We start from the raw sequence: 6,000 nt of genomic DNA on the forward strand, positions 1-6,000 counted from the left end.
GCATCTTTGCAAGACTTTGCTGTTGACAGCTGTTGGAGATTCGTTCAAAATTAATGGCAACACTGCTTTCCCAGCAGAGCTAACATAACATCATGGTCTGAGCTCAGTTTGTTTGTCATTGTGACAAAGATCCAAAACACATCTCCAGGAAATGAAAGGCTATAACTACTAAGATATAGAGCAATAGAGCGCAACATCAGAAAGCTCAGCTAACAGAAAGCTGATATGATCTGGGGTAACATCGGGGTCAGCAAGTGCACAGCAATAAAACTATTCCCTTTGACAACTTCATTAGACTTGGACACCAAATTAAGAATTCAAAGGTGTTGCTTTAGCAAGAAATTCTGGCTCTTTAGAAGAAGGTGGTTCAAGACTTTTGCACTGTACATGTATCTAAATAAAAAATGTTTTCCATAAATACAACCGACTATAATAACATTGTTGCAGAAATGCTGTTGTTTGTGATGTGGTTTGACTGAGTTAATTACTTCTTGTAATTGGCTCCATTGTCCTTCGGTCACTTGGTTGTAAGATTATGGTCATTAAACTTTAACTACAGTTGAAGGAAGTTCCTAGAGAAGCCACAGTGATTTCAGGTTTAGTTAACTTCCTTAACATTCAGCTCTGTCCTAAACAAGGTTATTATAGTTAACTTAGACATAAAACTGGATGTGAAAAAATATATATAAATATCAAATTTTTAATATAATATAGTTAAAAAATAAACAAATTAATTAAAATACTATAAATCAAATCAAATCAAAATTTATTTATATAGCACATATTAAAAACAACAGTGTTGACCATAGTGCTTCACAGTCAATAAAAACATGAGACAGTTAAAACAAACAATAGAAGAGGACAACAAACAATAGGTAACAACGCAACAAGCTAAAACAGCCAACTAGACAGAATCAAAAGCCAAAGTAAAAAAATAAGTTTTAAGACGTAATTTAAAAGACTGGATAGACTCGGCAGTGCGAATATGAACGGGGAGGTTATTCCAGAGTCTGGGTGCCACGGATGCAAAGGCCCGGTCGCCTCTCGACTTCATTCGAGTCCTAGGTTGTGCTAGGAGCCTGTGGTTGGATGATCTAAGTGCCCTGTTGGGATTGTATGAATGGAGTAAATCAGAAAGATAACTTGGCGCTAAATTATTCAAAATATTAAAAGTGAACAAAAGAATTTTAAAATCTATACGATATTTAACAGGGAGCCAATGTAATTTGGCTAAAATTGGAGTTATGTGTTCATGAATTCTCGTACCTGTTAAAAGACGCGCAGCTGCATTTTGAATTAACTGGAGCCGGCAAAGAGAGGAGTGTTGGAGGCCCGAGTAGAGGGAGTTACAGTAGTCCAATCTGGATGTAATAAATGCGTGGATAAGCTTTTCAAGATCTTTTAAAGGAAGGAACGGCTTTGCTTTGGAAATCTGACGCAACTGGTAAAAGCTGTTTTTTACCACAGTGGACACCTGTTTCTCGAGTTTAAAAGAGCCATCCAGGAACACTCCGAGGTTTCTTACAGTGGACGAAAGATGGCTAGCGAGAGGGCCTAGGGCGTCAGCTAACTGGTCTAGCGGAGTGTGACTACCAAAGACTATGATTTCGGTCTTATTCTCGTTCAATGTAAGAAAATTATGTGATAACCAAATTTTTACTTCATGCAAACAGTTGAACAGAGGTTGCAAAGAAGCAGTCACATCGGATTTCAAAGGTAAATAAATCTGGATATCATCGGCATAACAGTGAAAGGAGATGTTATGTTTTCTAAAAATTAATCCCAACGGCAACATGTACAAAGAGAAAAGAGCAGGACCGAGCACGGACCCTTGAGGCACACCACAATAAATAGGGGCAGAAGCCGAGGAGTGTTGCCCCATAGCAACAGAGAACGACCTCTCTGAGAGATAGGATTTAAACCAAGATAAAACCGTACCTTTGAGACCAACAACATGTTCCAATCTTGATAGAAGAATGTTGTGATTAACCGTGTCAAAAGCAGCAGACAAGTCAAGTAAAACTAAGACCACAGAATATAATATAATAATAATATAATAATAATAACAATTTGACTGACACTTTAAATAAACTAATTTCATTTTTTCACCCTGGTGTTTACGACAGAATTGCCTAATTTCCTTCGGGATTAATAAAGTATTCTGATTCTGATTGGCTGTTGGGGAAGTTCATTAAAAATCACTGTGGCTTTTGTAGGAGACAAGTGAGCCATGGACAATGGGGCCAATTACGAGAAGTCTCAGTCAAACCACAACACAAACAACAGCATTTCTGGAACAATGTTGCGATAGTCAGTTGCATTTATAGATTTATAGACTGTAAAAGTCTTTAACAACCCTTCAATTCTCAATATTTTGCTTCCAAGGAGCCAGCCTTTCTTATAATTTTTGGATTTGAGTAGCAGTTCTCCAGGCTAGGAAGGTTTTTTAAAGAGGAGTCATTTCTCTTGTTAATTCATTACGTCACTTCACACTGAGACAATCAAGCATAAAAATGGACCTAACTCAAAGGATGACCCAGTTGTGTTCTCACATAACAGACAACTGAGCAAATAATCAATTTTAACAAGTATCTTTAGGAACTTTAATAGAAGCCTGTTGAAAAACACATTTTCTTCCCATTTCTTTAGGTGAATCTATGAAAAAGAAAAACATAGCACATTTTCAACATGAATAAAATTGTTTTTTTACACTAACAAAATTATTTCCAAGGAGCTGTTAGCTGTACAAAATTGGCATATCTCGCTTTGTGTCCTTAAAAGCTTTTGAGAGAAATGAAAAAGTCGAAGTGAAACAACAAGAGCTGTTGTTGGTAAGAAGCAGTGAAAGTCTAGCTCTGATGGAAATTACAAATACTCTGAATGCCTCTTTCATGTAGTCAGGGAGCCTGTTTCCCATCTCTCTCAGCTTTTTTTCTGTTTTATTACCTCGAACTTACCTATTTAAATGTTTTGGCTGCTGCTCTGTCCAAGTACGCATGCCACTGTGGTGCTCATGTCTGCTTTTCTTGATGTCTGTGGAAATAACTGGCTAACCTAAAGTCTTACATTGTATTTGTATGCCTTCTAGTTTTCTGTGGAAGATTTTATATCAATATGGTTTGTTAAAGAAAAAAGCAAAACACCGTGATAAGACTTGAAGTCAATGTCAGTACTGAGACAATAAGGCCAAAATGAGCTAATCACACACAAAAAGATGACACCTCTGGTGTTCGGAGGTAAGCTGGACTTGGTTATTTGCAACCTCTGATCTATTAATCAACCTGTTGTGAGATTACACCCCATTTCATGTGTTTGTGATGAATCATCATGGGTTGAACATTCAACATTCATTCTATGTGGAGCGCGGCTCTGTTTTCTTAAAGAGACAGAAAGCAGGAGGAGTCCCTTTGCTGTAACACAGACCTACACCATTTGTGCATGCCCAGTCACACTAAGCAGCTCTAGCAATATTCAGACTAGCTTTCAGTTTAAGCTTGCAGGACATGGCCCAGTAACCTACTTTCCCCACAACATGCTCTGTAACATCAGAGAAGAGGCTATGTGTCATCAGTTAACTAACCTTCACCACAGCATAGTTTCAGCAAAGAGATGAAAGAAGAAGAAAAAATCACAGACACTAATCAGAGTTATATGTCAGGACAGAAATGTCTACAAGGCCCCATGCTCAGTTTATACTTAAAGGTGAAATAAATCCAGATAGAACTTATAATATAACTTATATTCCCTGCATTTAAAGGTCTCCGGGGAGGAGACTAAAACTAAAAAAGACCACATGAAGAAGATTAGAGAAGAAAACTTTCAATTTGAGAGCAGAAAAGTCTCAAATTGCCATTCCACTGAGTACAGGGCAAGCGAATTACATTACAATAAATGTTGGTTATAAAAAAACAAACAGATGTGTAACATTTGTGGCAGCATTTCTCAAAACTCTGAAATCCTTGTTTGACTCGAACACATCTTAGCAGAACCTTAGCAGATTGGGTTTCCCTTTTTTCTTCTGTGCACAGACTCGTGTATCAGGTGATCAGCACTGTTAATGGTTAAACCCCACTACCTGACACCCTCAAACCAGTCTTCTGGGTTACCACACACAAAAAAAACCGAAACACCCACACAGTCTGACAGCTGTGTCAGTGGTGCACAGTGCACCACTGACACAGCTGGTCCAGGCTCACTCTACATTTGTTTATCACCCAGAAGCCAAATTTTTTAGTCTGACAAGTAGTGGATGGCCTTCTCCATGATACCTGTCAGTTACTGGAAGCTGTAAAAGGATTGTGATTGACTCCTATATACTGTTTTTATAGTGGTAGACCTAATGCCAAAAGTGGAATCCACAACGTTTTCAAGCTCACCGTGTAACAATGTTCTGATTGTCCCATTTAGCAGCAGGATTAGAATTGGCTGAAGGGAGAAGAAGACAGCATGAGTCATGAGGCAGGCCCAAATGTTTAGCAGCACGATATAAAGAGGAGCATATGGTGCAATGAACAGCCCAGTTCAGTCAGTCATGGAACAGCCTCATCCTGCCCCGCTCAGCTGTCAGCACACATCCTCATCACTGCTCATGGCTCCTGGGCCAACCTCAGCACTGACACAGCAAGCCGGAAAAATGGCACAAGCCTCAACACGAGTGTAAGTAGATGGACACACAGGATAATCTTTTAGACTCTGACAGCAGCACACTTTGGAGCAAAGATAAAAAACAACCAAAATGCCCCGGATCCCTGGCTCTGGGTTTTGTTTCGCATCAGGTCCCCGAACTACAGCTGTGACTGACATAGCATCGGTCATTCAGATCAGACATTCAGATGTATATCAGAGCTGATTTTACTAGGACAAGTGTCTTGGCTTATCAGACTCTAGTTTGTTTGTCTGTTCGTGCCAATTAAGCCACATTCATATTTCATTCCTCATATTTCAAATCACACACACACACACACACACACACACACACACACACACACACACACACACACACACACACACACACACACAAGAATCTTCCTTTTTCAGATGGAGTCAAGTGTCTCCATATGGAAAAAACTGACATTTCAGAGCTAGGTCAGCACATAGGTTCCATTATACAGTAGTTACTGCACTTACTAAGATTCTTACACAGCTTCCCACAATATAATGATTATAACACACACTAAAGGACTAAGACTTTCTTCACTTAGTAAACAGAAATTTAAAAAAAAAACAGTCTAAACAGTTATGTATGTGTTTGATTGGGACATAAAGAAGCAGATATACCATCTATTGATATTATAAACACTGTGAAGCAGACTGAGCCAGGAGAAGAGGGTAGCTACTAAAAACAACTTTTTAAAATATTATTATTATTTGAAAGTTTCCAATTTGAAGCCACATTTATAACAACCGTAACAAGTAACGAGCACAAAGCCGGACACTCACCTTATTCTGCCGAATAATGATCCAAACAGGAGCGGCTGTATGTGTTTGTGAGTCTGGGTTTTAACAAATAAAACTCAGACGTGTTACATTCCAGAAAGTTGCTCACATGTGAAACTGCACTGCAGTCTGCTAACGATTCCTGCCGCTGTCTGTATTTAGGCTGCAGCACGCTGCTGAGGTGACCCAGCCTACAAACCTCACACGTTCATTAGAGCGCGCTGGTCAGTCCGCCTCCTGTCCGCGGACTCATGCAGGCTGAATGAAGAGCCTCCGGCAGCAGCCAGTGTGCGGCCGCGCTCACAGCCCCGCCCACTGGTCCACATACTATATTAAGTTACGTGAGCAGGCTGGTTGCAGTCTGCCGAAGAGCGGAGGCGGTCTTTTAAGCCCCGCCTGTTCTCACGACGTCATTGGAGGAAAGTGCCATCCAATACCGCCCTCTCCATAGGGTTACCGTAAGGGGGCGTGGCTGGACCTCCATCCAGCCTTTCAGTTGTCTGCGTTTGGGGGTTTCTCGGCCAACCAACACTACAGGTAGATTATCGCGTGGGTGCAACACAA

At 40.1% G+C, this 6,000-nt stretch overlaps 1 protein-coding gene across 1 annotated transcript in view; it reads right to left on the reverse strand.

Annotated features, from left to right (window-relative positions):
• npas2 (neuronal PAS domain protein 2) overlaps positions 1-5,712 on the reverse strand; it is a 45,357-nt gene extending 39,645 nt beyond the window's left edge. Inside the window, exon 1 of the mRNA XM_085420231.1 lies at positions 5,440-5,712. The gene's annotated coding sequence lies outside the window, so the exon portion shown is untranslated. The remainder of the gene's footprint in view (positions 1-5,439) is intronic.
• Between the last annotated feature and the right edge of the window lie 288 nt (positions 5,713-6,000).

Source organism: Rhamphochromis longiceps, linkage group LG10 (genome assembly GCF_057381845.1).
Source record: "Rhamphochromis longiceps isolate RC_006_pf linkage group LG10, R_longiceps_female_GT1.1, whole genome shotgun sequence".
Lineage (NCBI taxonomy): Eukaryota > Metazoa > Chordata > Actinopteri > Cichliformes > Cichlidae > Rhamphochromis > Rhamphochromis longiceps.